The sequence below is a fragment of the Psammomys obesus genome, unplaced genomic scaffold, assembly GCF_907164565.1.
Source record: "Psammomys obesus unplaced genomic scaffold, mPsaObe1.curated_primary_1811, whole genome shotgun sequence".
NCBI classification, from domain to species: Eukaryota; Metazoa; Chordata; class Mammalia; order Rodentia; family Muridae; genus Psammomys; species Psammomys obesus.
The window spans coordinates 10,286,018-10,304,474 of record NW_026589137.1 but is presented as its reverse complement, the minus strand read 5'-3'; positions in this window follow the sequence as shown (position 1 = coordinate 10,304,474).

Below are 18,457 nucleotides of genomic sequence, written 5' to 3'. Positions count from 1 at the left end.
CCATAGGGACGTGGAATAATAGGACCCCTGTCTCTTATCTCCCTCTATTGCTCTCTCTCTCTCTTGCTCACTCCCTTTCTCTGTTGGGGTGCCTACTTCCCTTTCCCCACCATGTCTCTCTCTCTCTCCTTCCCTCTCCTCTCCATCCAATAAATCTCTTTCATGTAGTATCTGTTGTGCACATCATCTTAAACAAGTTTCATAGTACAAAAGCTCAGTTGCTATAGTGATTTAAAATGTTTTGTCCCTGGATTGGTTTGCTTCTGTACTTAGTAACTCTTTCTTGAACTTTTGATTTCCACTCCAGCCCTCTTTTATTTAGTCACACAATAGGAGAACGTACCAGGAAAAAAAAATGTAAGTGTTAGTAATAATTTAGGTAATTTACTTAGCTGTCTTTTGTAACCCTACACCTTAGGATTCAATAAACTATGCATCATCTATGCAAATTGTGAGTCTATTTAAACTGCATGTCGATATGCTATATTGTTATATACCTTTGGAAGAAAAGAGCACTATAATTGGCATCTTATAACCCTACTCATACTGATTGCAGATTTTTGAAAACCAAACCATGGGTATGTCTATTTGATGGATTTCTGAATAGCTGCTAAGGAGGAAAAAAAAAATCAATCTTTATAGACTCAAATGCAAAGATGTTAGACCCACTACTGTGGCAGAACTACAAAATCACAAAAAATGATGTAGTAAGGTTTAATTTATTTTTGAACATATGAATGTATGTGTTCTTATGTATAAATTTATATATATGTACAAAAAGGTCTAGGTCTTGCTTTTATTGTTGTTATTCTTGAAAAAAGGAAGGGATGAAGGTTCTGGAATAAATATGTAAAGAATTTTGCCTTTCATTATATAGCTCTATAAAGCTTGACTTTTCTATGAGTATGTATTAATTTTATAATTATGAAAATAATCTTTTTTAATGGAAAGACATATAATATTGTCCTTTATACCCCCAAAGCCAGGATAGGAGAATTTCAGTGATCAGAACTCATTGGTTTCAAGATAAGGGCATGAGCAACAGTAATAATACTTGCCATTCATTCACGTTTTGCATAAGAATTACCTAATTGATTCCTTCTAATAACCTTGTAAAGTATGCTCTCCTCTACATTTATAATAAAAAGCCAATGTTTTTTTTTGAATTTTTTTTAATTTTATTTTTTTCTTCTCAGTTACATTTTATTAACTCTGTATCCCAGCCGTGTCTCGATCCCTCATTCCCTCCCAGTCCCTCCTTCCCTCCCTCATCTCCACCTTGCCCCTTGCCAAGTCCACTGATAGGGGGGACCTCCTCCCCATTCATCTGATCCTGTTTTATCAGGTATCTTCAGGACTGGCTGCAAAGCTCTCCTCTGTGGCCTAACAGGACTGCTCATCCCTTGAGGGGTGGGGAGGCCAAAGAGCCAGTCATTGAGTTCCTGTTAGAAATAGTCCTTGTTCCCCTCACTATGGGAAACCAATTGGTTACTGAGCTACCACAGGCTACATCTGAGCAGAGGTTCTAGGTTACATTCATACATGGTCCTTGGTTGCATGTCAGTCTCAGAAAAGACCCTGTGCCCAGATATATTTGGTCCTTGTAGAGCTCCTATCCTTTCCTCATCAGACTAACTCCCCTTCTTTCTTATGATTCCCTGTACTCTGCCAAAGGTTTGGTCATGAGTCTTTGCTTTGAAAACACTGCTAATTAGAGTCTTTCAAATGCGCTCAGTAGACTCCTGTCAATGTTCAATGCGCATCCCCTTTGTCTTTCAACACGAGGATTGATAATCTTACCCCATGTCCACTCTCGTGATTATCTTTTTTAGGTGTATAGATTTCATTATGTTTATCATATCTTATAGGTCTATATAAGTGAGTATATACCGTGTTTGTCTTTCTCCTTCTGGGATATTTCACTCAGGATGATCTTTTCTAGATCCCACCATTTGCCTGCGAATTTCATGATTTCCTCCTTTTTGATTGCTGAGTAGTATTCCATTGTGTAAAAATACCACAATTTCTGTACCCATTCCTCCGTTGATGGACATCTGGGTTGTTTCCAGGTTCTGGCTATTACAAATAAAGCTGCTATAAACATGGTTGAGCAAATATCCCTTTTGTGTACTTGAGCAAACTTTGGGTATATACCTAGCAGTGGTATAGCTGGGTCTTGAGGAAGCACTATTCCTAATTGTCTGAGAAAGCGCCAGATAGATTTCCAGAGTGGTTGTACCAGTTTACATTCCCACCAGCAGTGGAGGAGGGTTCCCCTTTCTCCACAACCTCTCCAGCATGTGTTGTCCCTTGAGTTTTTCATCTTGGCCATTCTAATGGGTGTAAGGTGATATCTCAGGGTCATTTTGATTTGCATTTCCCTGATGGCTAATGAAGATGAGCATTTCTTTAAGTGTTTCTCTGCCATTCGATATTCCTCTGTCAAGAATTCTCTGTTTAGCTCTGTTCCCCATTTTTTAATTGGATTACTTGGTTTGCTGCTTCTCAGCTTCTTTAGTTCTTTGTATAGACTCGATATTAGTCCTCTGTCAGATAAAGGGTTAGTGAAGATTCTTTCCCAATCTGTAGGCAGGCGTTTTGTTTTGATGACAGTGTCCTTTGCTTTACAGAAGCTTTTCAGTTTCATGAGGTCCCATTTATTGATTGTTGCTCTTAGAGCCTGTGCTGTTGGTGTTCTGTTCAGGAAGTTGTCTCCTGTGCCAATGAGTTCTAGGCTGTTCCCCACTTTTTCTTCTAACAGATTTAGAGTATCTGGTTTTATGTTGAGGTCTTTGATCCACTTGGACTTTAGTTTTATGCAGGGTGATAAATATAGATCTATTTTCATTTTTCTGCATGTGGACATCCAGTTGGACCAGCACCATTTGTTGAAGATGCTGTCTTTTTTCCATTGAATGGTTTTGGCTTCTTTGTCAAAAATCGAGTATTCATAGGTGTGTGGGTTTATTTCTGGGTCTTCTATGCGGTTCCATTGATCCTCCTTTCTGTTTTTATGCCAATACCATGCAGTTTTTATTACTATTGCTCTGTAGTACAACTTGAGATCGGGGATGGAGATACCTCCAGATGATCTGTTGTTGTACAGGATTGTTTTGGAGATTCTGGGTTTTTTGTTTCTCCATATGAAGCTGAGAATCTTTTTTTCAAGGTCTGTAAAGAATTGAGTTGGTATTTTGATGGGAATTGCATTGAATCTGTAGATTGCTTTTGGCAGGATGACCATTTTCACAATGTTAATCCTACCAATCCATGAGCACGGGAGATCTTTCCATCTTCTGAGATCTTCTTCAATTTCTTTCTTCAGAGACTTGAAGTTTTTCTCAAACAGGTCTTTCACTTGCTTGGTTAGTGTCACCCCGAGGTACTTTATGTGGTTAGTGGCTATTGTGAAGGGTGTTGTTTCCCTAATTTCTTTCTCGGCCATTTTGTCTTTGGTATACAGGAGGGCTTCTGATTTTTTTGAGTTGATTTTGTATCCTGCCACTTTGCTGAAGGTGTTTATCAACTGGAGGAGTTCTCTGGTTGAATTCTTGGGGTCGCTCATATATACTATCATATCATCTGCGAATAGTGACACTTTGACCTCTTCCTTTCCGATTTGTATCCCTTTGATCTCTTTTAGTTGTCTTATTGCTCTGGCTAGGACTTCAAGTACTATGTTGAAGAGGTAGGGAGAGAGTGGGCAGCCTTGTCTTGTCCCTGATTTCAGTGGAATTGATTTAAGTTTTTCTCCATTGAGTTTGATGTTGGCTATAGGCTTGCTGTATATTGCCTTTACTATGTTTAGATATGTGCCTTTTATTCCTGATCTCTCCAATACTTTAAACATGAATGGGTGTTGGACTTTGTCAAAAGCTTTTTCAGCATTTAAGGAGATGATCATGTGGTTTTTCTCCTTCAGTTTGTTTATGTGGTGGATTACATTGATGGATTTCCGTATGTTGAACCACCCTTACATGCCTGGGATGAAGCCTACTTGGTTGTGGTGGATGATATCTTTGATGTGTTCTTGGATTCGGTTTGCAAGTATTTTATTGAGTATTTTTGCGTCAATGTTCATAAGAGAGATAGGTCTGAAGTTTTCCTTTTTTGTTGGGTCTTTGTGTGGTTTAGGTATCAGAGTGACTGTTGCTTCATAGAATGAGTTTGGTAATGTACCTTCTGTTTCTATTTTGTGGAATAGTTTGAGGAGAATTGGTGTGAGCACTTCTTTGAAGGTCTGGTAGAATTCCGCGCTGAAACCATCTGGCCCAGAAAAGCCAATGTTTATAAAGATTAATTTGTTGGAGACCATACAGTTGTTCTGTTAGTCTGATCAGGGCATTGTTTATTTTTCATAGTTCCAGAAGCTAAAAGTTTAAGATTGAAGTCAAGTTGCCCTTAGTTTCTGAAAAGAATGTTTTTTATTATTTCCTCTCTTGGAAGTTCCAATTTCCTCCAAAACTTGGTTACCTTCTAAAAGGCTCATTTTTATGTTTGAACGTGCCCATATCAGAAACTGTGACCTCAACATGAACTTTTGGAAGACACAGATCCTTAGTCCATATCAGCTAAGTAGAGTTTTGAACCTGATTTATCTGGTTGGCTCTTACACCATATTTTTGTATTGAATAACACACCATAGCCTAGTGGCAAGTACGTAAATACAATTTACTATGGTACCAGAGATTGTTCTTTGTTTCATGTAATGATGGTTAATCTTGTGTCACCTTGATCGGTTCAAGGAGCACCTAAGAGATTAGTAAACGATATCTCTGGGTGTTTTTGTGAGTTAATCTAGAGATGGTTCAGTGAGGTAGGAAAACCAACTGTGAATATGGGTTGCATTACTCCAAAGCCTGTAGGCCCAAAGGTGTAAAAGTAGTACACTAGTGTAGACATACTCTTAGATAAGAGTTACCACTGGATACCACACTGTCATATGCCCTGCTCCATGACTGAAAGTTCTAAAATTGTGGGCCAAAATAAATCTTTCCCATTGTAACTTGTTTGGTAAGGCATTGCTCACAATGGATAAATATGACTAATATACATACTGCTCTAAGTATTTTTAGTACATAATAACTCATTTATTCTTCTCAACAACCCTATGCATTTGGTATTGCTCTATCTTATTCATCCTGTGGATAAATCATACCAGAAAGTGTTCTTTGAAAGATGAGCTGGGTGTAGCCTCTTCATCAAGTAAGTGCATCATCCAAAGAAGGGCCAGCCACCAGTATATGTGTCTAGTAAACCCCCATAAGATTTCCCAATGAATCTTCAAGAGGTCTAGATTTGGAGCCTAAACTTAACCCAAACACTCAATTCCAATCTTGGGAACTCAACCCATTATTTTACTCCCAAATCTAACCATTCATTGATCTCATGTTTTTCATTTGAAAAAACAACAACAACAAAAACAAAAATACAGTCACCTTTTCATCCGTATTGTTCATTTTTTTAAAAAAATAACATTTATTTAGATCATATTGATCTTTTGTGCAACAGAGGAAGAGGAGACAGAAGGATTATTCTCTGTTTAAGGAGATACAGCAAGTGAGAACAGGTGAAACAGAGAAATTCGGGGAGACTGATTGCAGTCAGGAGAAAAAAAGGACTTCCCAACTTTTCTAGAGGACAGAGATTCAGGGTGTGTGAGAGAGTTGGAAGAACAGTCTTGCAGTGCAGTATGGCCTTTTTGTTGTCCTGCTGCTCTGCATTCCAATGTGTTAGGGAGGTGTATATCCAATAATGGGCCAAGACCTAAAATATATGAGGAACTTAAGCAACTCAATCACAACAAGACAAACACCTGACAAAATGGGCAAAAATGAGCCAAAAAATATTTTCCAAGAAATATGAGGAAAAAAAAAAAAGTCAACATCAACCATCATGGAAATATAAACTAATCTTACAATGACACAATTCTTACACCGGATGGAATGGTTAATGTAAAAGATAGCACATTTTGTTAAAATGTTCAGAAACTGAAACCTCTGCACACTGTTGGTAGAAATATAAATTGTTGTAGTCACTATGGAAAATAGTATACATAGAGATTTTTAGTGAAAAAAAAATGGAACTGCAATAGAATCTGCTCTCTCTCTGTATATATACATATATATGTAGTATATTATGTATATATAAAACAAATAATTTGCAATCTATATATCAAAGAGATATATACACCTGTGTTGATCTCTGCATTATTGCTAAAATATGTGGGAAACCTAAATGATCATCAGCGAATGAATAGAGAAAGAAAATGTGGTAAATATACACAATGGGATTCTGCGCTGCAGCCTCAAGAATTGTGAAATTCTGTCATTTGTGACAATTTGGAACTGGGGTATATTATGCTGTGTAAAATAAGTTAGACAGGGAAAGACAAACACTGCATGGTCTTGCTTATATGTGGTATCTAAAAAAAATCGAACTCACAAAAACACAGAGTAGAATGATATTATCCAAGGTGTGTGGGGACAGTGAATGATAAAGAAAGGACTCAGAAGAAAAAGAAAAAAAAAACAAATCAAGTCTACAAGATTTTTGAGTCTGTACATCCCCATTTATATATTAAGAGGAAGACTGTTTTCATTTTCTTGTCTATGAAGGATTTTGAGAATAGAAAAATAGAACTGGGTATATATCTGTTAGTATATGACTCTTATTATAGGTCACATTGCTATAAAATAAGTCTACTTTTGAAAGACTTAAATACAAATTTACCTAAAAAGTCAGACATTCTCAGGAGGCATAGGCTGATGAATTTGTGAGAATTCAAGGTGAGCATGGTTTACATAGTGAGTTCCAGGACAGCCAAAGCTACATAGTGAGACTTATCTCTCCCTCACTCCCCCAGAAAGATAATACAGGGGAAAACAACTTATGGTGTCGGTGGACCACCAAAGTAGGAGTGTTTATCCTATTTCACAATGTGTACACAGACAAGGGCTAAGTGGTGGCTTTATAAATTATGGGTTTTTACACTCTTTTTGTTTTTCACTGTTCTTTTCAAAATTGTTTGTTTTTATTTGATTTAATTAGGGCCATTGGAGAGATGGACTCTTTCATGTAAAATATAAGAACATTCATTAATGGTAGTAATCATGGCCAGTGTTTGCCAGAAACAAAAATAGCGTCAAAACCAAATGTGGTAAACAAAAAATAATTAAATAGTTTGGTAACCATTCTCTCTTGTTTCAGACTTAAATAGCAATTGATCCAGTCATTAAACATAGTTGGATTTTCAAAGACTGGAAATGTTTTCATTCTTACTGAGAACAATTCTCCAATTGTTTTGTCCAAGCAACTGCAAGAGAGAAGCCTTCTGTGATTGATACATGGGGGAGAAACACTATGTTCTCATCTGGTGAGCAAAGGTGTGTTTCTACACATCTGCTTTGTGTGTGTGTGTGTGGGTATGCTTGTCCTTCTTGGATTCTTCTTAAAGCAAGGCCCCATATTGTTCTCCAAGATCACTTTCTAGTCCCTCTCATGGTACCATGATGTTTCCCAGACTCATTTTAATAGGTTATAGAAAACATAGTTAAATTGCCTAGCGCTCAGTCTCCACATTGAACATTTATTTCAACTGGAGAACCAATTTAGGGAAAATGCAAGCCTGTGCATTTTGAAAATATTTATTTCTTTGGCATTTAATAAAAGCTGTATTTTGTGTGTGTTTAAAAGCCATTTACTTTTAAATTTTTTATTAAATTCAAATTTACATGATGAGAATTAATGTAAGATGAAAGGCCTCAAAATCAAAATGAAATACAATAGAAATTGTTAAATGTGTAGAAATGTGCAAAAATAGAATTCTTTTAATGACAAATACATGATTTGATGTTTACCCTAAATTTCTAGCTTACCCTAGACTTGTTTGTACCCTGCTGTCATTGAGGCATTAGCAGACATACTGAAATCTGTGGTGGACAAATTGCTGCTGTTCTTTTTTCACATTTTCTTAACATGGTCATAAACAGCAAATGGAGTATAAAATTTAGCGTGTTCACAATTTACTGGCCCCAGGAATATTTTTACACCTGTTAAGGTTAGAAAGGGCAAATCAAGAAAATAGGGGAAGAGTAGATGGGCACTGTAGCTGGCAGAATCTAACCCCATAATCATAGCAGTCATTAACGATAAATGCTAGCATTTTATAAAGTGCTTACCATGTGCGAGGTCTTAAGGAAAATGCCTTACATCTATTTCCTCCTTTGATCATGCGTGACAACTACCAGGGAGGTCTCATTTTACAGACTTGAGTGGTCACACAGTTGATCTTTGACTTTCAAACTCCCTTTTACTTGATTGTAAAGACATTGCTATTAAGTATAAGGCTATGCTGCCTGTCTTTGCTTTCAGTGATTTTGGAATTCATGTCTACTGAGCTCTGAAAAGGTTAAAGAATGGGGAAGACATTTTGCAGGCTGGAAGCCCAGTATCCTTGGAGATATATACATTTGTGTGTGTGTGTGTGTGTGTGTGTGTGTGTGTGTGTGTGTGTGTTTGTATAGATGCTATGCTAATAAGATTTGCCTCTGGAACTTGGAAAGTTGTTACCACTGGAGTGCAACTTATGTGGCTCAGGGAGGAAGTGCCAGTCAAGGTGATGGGGTACTTTTGAAAACTTTGCAATGATTAGCACCTTTCAGTCTTGTAACAACTCCCTGGAAATGGGTATTACTGTTATCTTTATAATACATAGGATGTAACTAAAGCTCAGAGATGTTAATTTACATGTCTGAGTTTGTACATCTGATAGCACCAGAGTGAGGCTTTGAATCTAGGCAGTCAGGATATAGTGGTCTGTTATACTGCTTCTCAGTACAGAAGCTGGAGTTTCCTTTCTCTTGTGCTTGTCCTTCTAGGCTACCCTTTAGCAAATATACTGTGCTGCCAAATTTCCCCAAACTCCTTGGCATTTATATCATTAGTGACATCTCAGTTGGTTTCTTCAGTGTTTTGGTGCCCCTTTGTCATCCTCATCCAGAGTCATTTGACATTACTTATGACAAACACCATCATTTCACCACATCCCTACTATTTTTCCATAAATTAGCCCATGTTAACTTGGAAAGTGTCCTAGTCAAAGTTCTATTGCTGTGAAGAGACACACTTAACACTGCAACTCTTATAAAGAAAAACATTGAATTGGGGCTGGCTTCCAGTTTCAGAGGTTTAGTCTATTATCATCAAGGCAGAGTCAGGCAGATCTCTGTGAGTTCGAGGACAGCCTGTCGCTAGGGTTACACAGAGAAAGTCTGTCTCAAAAAGAAAGAAAGAAGAAAAAGAAAAAAGTTTGGCGTATATTATATGTATGAAAAAAGAAACCTGAGCCATTTGCCTAATATTTCTACAACCAGTGAATGGCAAAATAAACTAGACTGCAGGTTCTTTCACTCTTAATTCAATGTTCTTTCCCATTTCATCATCTAGAAAAAATTCATAAACTTATTCATTCAGCTAATTGTTTCTTCATTACTATTATAACAATTCATTGTGTCCATACACAAGGCACTGGGGGATAAGAAAGGTCAGTATAAATCTCGAAGCTTCCAAGGATCTGATCATGCAAGTGAGATGAGGTCTCGCAGTAAAGAGCTGAAAAAAACAGTCACCTATACTTAGTGGTCTGCTAAAGGTATATAGGATTTTTGAAAGTGGCTGCATAACATCAAAGACTGCTTTAGTAGGAAGGTATTTTTCAATTTGGCCTATGAGGGTGCTTAGACATGAGAGAAGGGAATTGAAGCAACATTTTCCAAGCTAGGATATTATGTACACTAATGCTATCTGTTTCAATACTTGTCATGCCATTGGGCCAATGGAAACATAGTGTTTGAAAAGCATGCTGGGTAAGTGGAGGAAGAATCTTACACCTCAGAGGCAAGCATTCCAGGCATTTCAACTGCAGTGTGTCTGCCTTTGCCTGAGGGCAGAAAGCAAGACTCAAGAGTTGGAGATTCTTATAATAATCTTGAGATGGTCTGCATCAAGTAATAGCAGTGTGATCAGGGTGGGTCTACTACTAACATGGCCATGGAGGTGAGATGGAGGGAATATCCAGAAGAGCCATGCCATGGCAGCTAAGATTTGAGGGAATATTTATAGCCAGATGATGAAAAATTCTTTTATTGTGTGATACAAGAGACATATATAGATAAAATACCCATAGCATTATTTTAAGAAAATCTTATTGTCATCAGCATGGATGATACACTGTAAGGAAGAAAAGTAGTTGGTAGGTTATTACCATCTCCCATATAATACATTATGTATTTTGGTCTAGAAAGACTATAACAAAGGCAAGAAAAGGTAGGCAGAACGGAGTTATATTGTGGAAGTGAAAATAATATGATGGGGGGGTAGCAAGATGGCTCAGTACATAAAGATACTTGGTGCCAAACCTGATGACCTGAGTCATATCCCTGGGATTCACGTGTTGGAAAGAACAAACCAGCACCTGCAAGTTGTCCCTTGACCTCCACATGTGTTCTGTGTTATGCACACACACACACATATGCTCAAATCCAATATAAATAAGTAAACACGTAGTAAAATTGGAAAAAGAAAATGACACAATTTAGTAGGAAAAATGGTGATTTCCAGGTTTTGAATATGAGCAAATGAGTACAAATCAGGAAAGAAGTAGTGCATCATAGTGTACGTATGAAGTGCCAGAGGACAACTTTCAGAAGTCAGTTTTTTCCATCCACCATGTGGGGTCTGGAACTTAAACTCGGGTTTTCTGACTTGTTAGTAAAAGCCTTTACCTGATGAGCCATCTCACTGGCCCAGAAAGATTTTATATTTTCATGATAAGGGAGATGAAATAATGAGTTTCAAGCTGAAATTTAAGAGACAAAGAATCCATCCAGAAGAACATTGCAAAAGGCCAGGCCAGATAGTATGAAATTCTGGCTTGGGATAATAACTGTGAGAATGAAAAGGAAATGCTGGATTAAAATTTATTATGAAGACTTGATCAGATTTTGTCTTGGACTGACTATAGAGTTAGTTGAAAGATAGAGAATATCTGAAAGCCTCAGATCTCTTCTGTTCTTTGAAGCATCCGTTCTCATGGCTTGAAATACTGTTTTTACGCTGACTCTCAGATTTGCATCTCAAGGCTGCACTCAGGCCACATTTTCATGTCCAACTGCCTGCCTTTTATGTACATATGAACTTTGATGCCTGATAAATATCTAACATCCCATGTCCAAAACTGAATGCTTGGTTCCCAGACTCCACTAGTCAACTTTAATCCTCAGTCTTCTCACTGAAAACTGACGTCACTCTCCAGGTGGCTCAAGCAAAAGACTTAAGCTTTGACTTTTCTATTTTCTTTCACATCTTTTGTTATACCTGCAAATCTTGCCTTTGCCATAGATTACATCTACAATATAACTATTTTCATCATTTCCATTGCTACTATCCTTATTTGTATCATAATGATCTATGTTTTGGAGTATAACATACTAGCCTCCCATGTGTCTTTTTTCCTTCTGTCTTTGCTACGTCATCAAAGTCTATTATTTCTTTATTGCCAATACGAACCAGATGGATTTTGTTATATGAAAGTCAGACAAAACGGAGTCATATGAAAGGGGAGGAGGTCCTCCCCTATCAGTGGACTTGGAAAGGGGCAGGGAGGAGATGAAGGAGGGAGGGTGGGATTGGGAAGGGAATGAGGGATACAGGTGGGATACAGAATTAACAAAATGTAACTAATGAGAATAATAAAAAATAAATAAAACATCTCTGTTAACAAAAATAAAAAAAAGAAAGTCAGATCATGTCACTCCTGTGCTCAAAACTCCTTCAATAACTCCCATTTCACATATAGTGAGAGCAAGTCTCCTTGCAATGACCCATAATAATATATATAACATAATTATGACCTAGCTCATTCCCTTACATTCTTTGTGATTGGCAGAAATATCCCACTTAGACTGTCATATTTGACTTGGCAAGTGCTTGCTCCCCCATTCTTTGTACATTAAAAACTATTTCTTGTTATATTATTTTCAATTCTTTGAACTCATTCTGCTTCTTCTGGAACAAGGACTATCAAGTGTTTTTGTTTGTTTGTTTGTTTTATGTTATAAGTATTTATGATAGTAAATATTTCAGGATTTTTGAGCATCCAGTCTCAATTTAACTGCTTAACTTTGTCATTGATACACAAAGCATCTGCAAATAATGTCCATCAGAATATTTTTTTGTTTCAGTAAGGCTAAAACAAATGTTTGGAGCTAGTGTGTTGACTAATTTTTAATTTATATTTTTTATAAATTATTTAGCTTGTATCCCCACTGTAACCCCCTCCCATATTCCCTCCCAATCTCACAATCCCTCCCTCATAATCCTCCCATGCCCTTCCACAAATCCACTGATAGGGGAGGTCCTTCATCCCTTCCATCTGACCCTAGCCTATCAGGTCTCATCAGGACTGGCTGCATTGTTTTCTTTGTGGTCTGGTAAGGCTGCTCTCCCATCATGAGGGTCTCATCAGGACTGGCTGCATTGTTTTCTTCTGTGGTCTGGTAAGGCTGCTCTCCCATCATGAGGAGATGATCAAAGAGCCAGCCACTGAGTTCAAGTCAGAGACAGTTCCTGTTCCCATTACTGTGGAACCCACTTGGAGACTAAGCTGCTATGGGCTATATCTGTGCAGGGTATCCAGGGGTTCTAGGTTATCTCCATGCATAGTCCTTGGCTGAAGAATCAGTCTCAGAAAAGAACCCTGTGACCAGAATTTTTGTATCTGTTGCTCTCCTTGTGGAGCTCCTGTCCCCTCCAGGTCTTCCTATCTCCCCTTTCTTTCATAAGATTCCCTGCACTCTGCCCAAAGTTTGGCTGTGATATTTAGCATCTCCTTCAACACCTTGCTGATTACAGTCTTTCAACAGCCCTCTGTGGTAGGCTCCTGGCCTGTTGCCTGTTTTCTCCCTCTTCCGAAGTCCATCCCTTTGCCTTTCTGGATGAGGATTGATAATCTTACAGGGTCCTCCTCCTTGCTTAGCTTCTTTAGGTGTACAAATTTTAGTATGTTTATCCTATATTATATGTCTAATATCCACTTATGAGTGAGTATATACCCTGTGTGTCTTTCTGCTTCTGGGATACCTCACTCAGAATGATCTTTTCTAGACACCACCATTTGTCAGCAAATTTCATGATTTCCTTGTTTTTAATTGCTGAATAGTATTTCATTGTGTAAATATACCACAATTTCTGCATCCATTCCTCAATTGAGGGATATCTCGGTTGTTTCCAGATTCTGGCTATAACAAATAAAGCTGCTTATGGCTAGGAGTGCTATAGCTGGATCTTGAGGTAGCACTATTCCTAATTGTCTGAGAAAGTACCAGATTGATTTTCAAAGTGGTTGTACAAGTTTACATTCCCACCAGCAATGGAGGAGGTTTCTTTTTCTCCACCTTCTCTACAGCATGTGTTCTCACTTGAGGGTTTTTTTTTTTTATCTTAGTCATTCTGAAGGATGTAAGATGAAATCTCAGGTTCATTTTGATTTGCATTTCCCTGATGACTAGGGATGTTGAGCATTTCTTTCAGTGTTTCTCTGCCACTCAATATTCTTCTATTGAGAATTTTCTTTTTAGCTCTGTAACCCATTTTTTTTTAAATTGGTTTACTTGATTTGTTGCCGTTTAATTTCTTGAGTTCTTTATATATTCTGGATATTAACCCTTTGTCAGATATAGGGTTGGTGAAGATCCTTTCCCAGTCTATAGGCTGTCATTTTGTTCTGATAACAGTATCTTTTGCTTTACAGAACTTTTTCAGTTTGATGAGGTTCCATTTATTGATTGTTGATCTTAGAGCCTGTGCTGTTGGTGTTCTGTCCAGGAAGATATCTCCTGTGCCAATGAGTTCAAGGCTCTTCCTCACTTTTTCTAACAGGTTCAGTGTGTCTGGTTTTATGTTGAGGTCTTTGATCCACTTGGAATTTAGTTTTGTGCAGGGTGATAAATATGGATCTATTTGCATTTTCTACATGTAGATATCCAGTTAGACCAGCACCATTTGTTGAAGATGCTATTTTTTTCCATTGTATGGTTTTGGCTTCTTTGTAAAAAATCAAGTATCCATAGGTGTGTGGGTTTATTTCTGGATATTCTATTCAATTGCATTGATCCACCATTCTGTTTCTATGCCAGTACCATGCAGTTTTTAACACCTTTGTTTTGTAGTACAGCTTGAGATCAAGGATGGAGATACCTTCAGACCATCTGTTGTACAAGATTGTTTTATCAATTCTGGTTTTTTTTCTTTTTCTGTATGAACTTGAGAATTGATCTTTCAAATTTTGTATAGAATTGTGTTGGTATTTTGATGGGAATTGCATTGAATCTGTAGATTGCTTTTGGTAGGATGGCCATTTTCACTATGTTAATCCTACTGATTCATGAGCAGGGAAGATCTTTCCATCTTCTGATACATTCTTCAATTTCTTTCTTCAGAGACTTAAAGGTTTTTTTTTTTTTTCAAATAGGTGTTTCACATGCTTGGTTAGAGTCACACCAAGGTACTTTATGTTATTAGTGGTTATTGTGAAGGGTGTTGTTTTCCTAATTTCTCTCTTAGCCCTTTTGTCTTTGGTATACAGGAGGGCTACTGATTTCTTTGAGTTAATTTTGTATCAAGTCACTTTCCTGAAGGGGTTTTTCAGCTGAAGGTGTTCTCTGGTTGATTTATTGAGGTCACTCATGTATAGTATCATATCATCTTCAAATAGTGATACTTTGACTTCTTCCTTTCCAAACTGAATCCCCTTGACTCTTACTACAATATAAATTCCAGAAAGAAAAAAGAATTTCCTTTACTGCCATATCTCCAACAAATGTTGAGAACAGTGCCATCACAAAGTTGGCGACTGATATATTTTGAAATGAACAGGTTAGTGGGAGATTGTAGACCTGCATAATCAAAGGCATTATAATAGCACCATCGATGGCACAGACTATGAATAAGAATTGGTTTTGGTTAGATTGATAGCATATTGATTCTCCTTCCTCCCATACCCTCTTATCCCTATACTACCTCTTAAGCATATTCTGTGAAGTAAATATAAGTTGTTTTCATCGTCTATGCAACTCTCCTGGTGGGTGAAATTTAATTTGACTTCCTTTAATGTTGTCATTTGTCTACTCAATCCTCCTTACTCAGACTCTCTAATAACAATAATAATTCAAATAGTCTGCACTGGATAGACATCAGAAGAAAAAGAAAATAGGAAACAACCTAGAAACTTGCTACAGAGGGCCTCTGAAAGCCAGAAGAAGAAAACAGGAAACAACCTCGGAACCTGCCACAGAGGGCATCTGAAAGCCTCTGCCATGCAGACTGTGAAAGCAGATGCTGAGCCTGATGGCCAACTGATGGGCAGAGTGAATGGAATTTTATGTAAGAAGTGGGAAATAGTAAGAGCTGGAGAGGACAGGAACTCCACAAGGAGAGGAACAGAACAAGAAAATTTGAACACAGGGAACTTCCCAGAGACTCATACTCCAACCAAGGACTATTCCTGGAGATAACCTAGAACCCTGACAATGTAGCCACTTCTGATGAGAACTGATAGACTAAGATCAGAAAGAAGGAGAGGAGGACCTCCCCAATCAGTGGACATGGGGAGGGGCATACATGCAGAAAGGAGGGGGGAGGGTGGGACCAGGAGGGGAGGAGGTAGGGGCTTATGGGGGGATACAAAATGAATAAAGTGTAATTAATAAAAGTTAAATTAAAAATACAAATAGTCTGCACTAAAAACAGAATGCTGAAATCAGTGTTTTTAATTAATTTAAAGTGACAGCAATAGCTCCTATTGACAACTCTACAGTTTTTAACACTTTGGCAAATTTTGAAGGACTCTCAAGCCACTGCCATTACTATGATATGAGGTGTTATTTTTCTTCCATGTGTTTGATGTGAATGGTTTGTCCTGATAAACTTTAGCTTTCGAGTACTCCCAACAGTACAAAACATGTGGTAAGAAATATGCTTAATTAAGTATTTATCAGTTATTCTTGACTCCTTTCTTATATTTTACTGGATCTCATATATGCTCTAAAGGTTTCTTGAGGTTATATATGCCATCTTGTTGAAAAGTCTCTTCAGCTCATTCATTGTATCACATGTACTTTCACATGCTACTATCATCTACTAAACATTCAATATGTATATGGTGGTGTGCTGAGGACGTTCATTGACTAATCCATTTAATCCTTATTATGCATCTAGGGGGGAAGGGCCTATTATTATCATTATTTTACTGATGAGTGCTCTGTAGTACCAAAACAGAAATAATTTCTTCAGCCTTCACAGCCAGCAACCTCAGAGATTTTCTATTTACAAAGAAGTGGTTGATAAAGTGGGCATCAAACTATGAATTCAGTGTTCCAAAAAATAAAATGGTGCCTGTAGACTAGAGACATAAAAGGATGTGACCTTTACTTAATTCTAGACTTAATGATAACAAGTAGGCAAAAGCATGCATTTCTGAAGGACTTCAGATGATTATAAAAACTTTCCCCTTGGAAATTGGATAAGCTGCCCACAGAAAAATGTTTACTGATAAGCAACCTCCCAATATGACAATAAATAGCATTGCTTAATATAATCACTGGAAAACAGTATTGTATCTTTGGAAGGGCTGTGGTTGGAAAGGCCGTAGAAAACAAAGAAAAGGGGTCATATCATGACATGCACAAACAAGTTATTTGGCCCTTGTAGAAACAAACATAAAAATAATTAGAGGGAGAAGCTGTCTTTTTTCATATGTGCCCTGACTTGCTGGTGCATTTACTGTCTTTTTGATAGGGGGATGAATAGTTGTGTCAGACTACATGAACTGTATGACTCCATCTTTTCAGATCATTTCACAAAGTTCTAATTGTGATAACTTTTGAGGAGACTACAGTAAACCACTCCCTAATATTTTGAATTAATCTCTAAGTTCTCATTTCACTCCAACATTCTGATCCTAAAAATATTCCTGAGACTTCAAATATGTTTTTTAACAAACACATTGCTTGTGGCAGAAGAGACGTATTTCCCTTCTGGGTAATGAGTTTCTTTTCTTTCTTTCTTTCTGTTTTTTTTTTTTCTTCACAATGTATTCATTATATATCCCGATTAAAGCCCCCTCCTTCAACTTGTCCAGTCCCACCTTCCCTTCCTCTTCCCCTTATTCCCTTTCCCTACTCCCCTTAAAGGGGTAGTTCTCCATTATTGCCATCTGCCCATAGCTTGTTAAGTCTCATCAGGCTGCTTGGATCCTCTTCCTCTGTGGCTTGGCAAGGCTGCATCATCAGGGGCTAGTGATCAGAGAGAAGTCAACTGAGTTCATGACAGAGGCAGCACCTACTCCCCTCACTCAGAGATCCAAATGGAGACTGAGCTGCCAATCGGCTACATCTGAACAGCAGGTCTAGATCCTCTCCATACATGGTCCTCCGTTGGTGAAACAATCTCTGCAGGACCCCCTGGGCTCAGATCTTTTAGTTTTGTTGGTCTACTTGTGGGGCTCCTGTCCCCTCAATGCCACTCTAATTTCACCCTTCTCTTCCTCCATAATACTCCCTGCTCTCTGCCCAAAGTTTGGACCTAACTCTCAGCATCCACTTCAATCCCCTATGATAACACATGTTGGAGAGGATGTTGGGAACCCTCCTCCATTGCTGGTGGGAGAACAAACTTGAACAACCACTTTGGAAATCAATCTGGTGCTTTCTCAGAAAATTGGGAACAGTACTAACTCAAGACCCAGCCATACCACTCTTGGGCATACCCAAAAGATGCCCCACCATTTAATAAAGACATTTGCTCAACTATGTTCATAGCAGCTTTATATGTAATAGCCAGAATCTGGAAACAACCCAGATGTCCCTCAGTTGAGGAATAGATACAGAAATTGTGATACATCTACACAATGGAATATTACTCAGCAATGAAAAACACGGAAATCATGAAATTTGCAGGAAAATGGGCGCACCTAGAAGAGATCATCCTGAATGAGGTAACCCAGAAACAGAAAGACACATAAGGTTTACACTCACTTTTAAGAGGATATTAACCGTATAATATAGGATGGCCATCTACAGACCTAAAGAAGCTAAACACTAAGGAGGACCCTAAGGAGGATGCTTAAATCTCATTCAGAATGGCAAGTAGGATAGACACCAGAAGCGGTGGAAGAGAGGGAACAGGATAGGAGTCTATTATAGAGGGTACTCTGAAAGGATTCACCCAACAGGGTAATGAGTTTCTTAAGAAGAGAATGTTTTCTCATAACATATTTTTTTCCAGTACTTTGAAGAATGAGACAATATTTGCACTATTCCAAACATCATGTGCCTGAGAGAAAGAAGTGGTTAATAAATGTTCATGCTGCTTCTGCTACACTGCTACAAGAATATCTTTT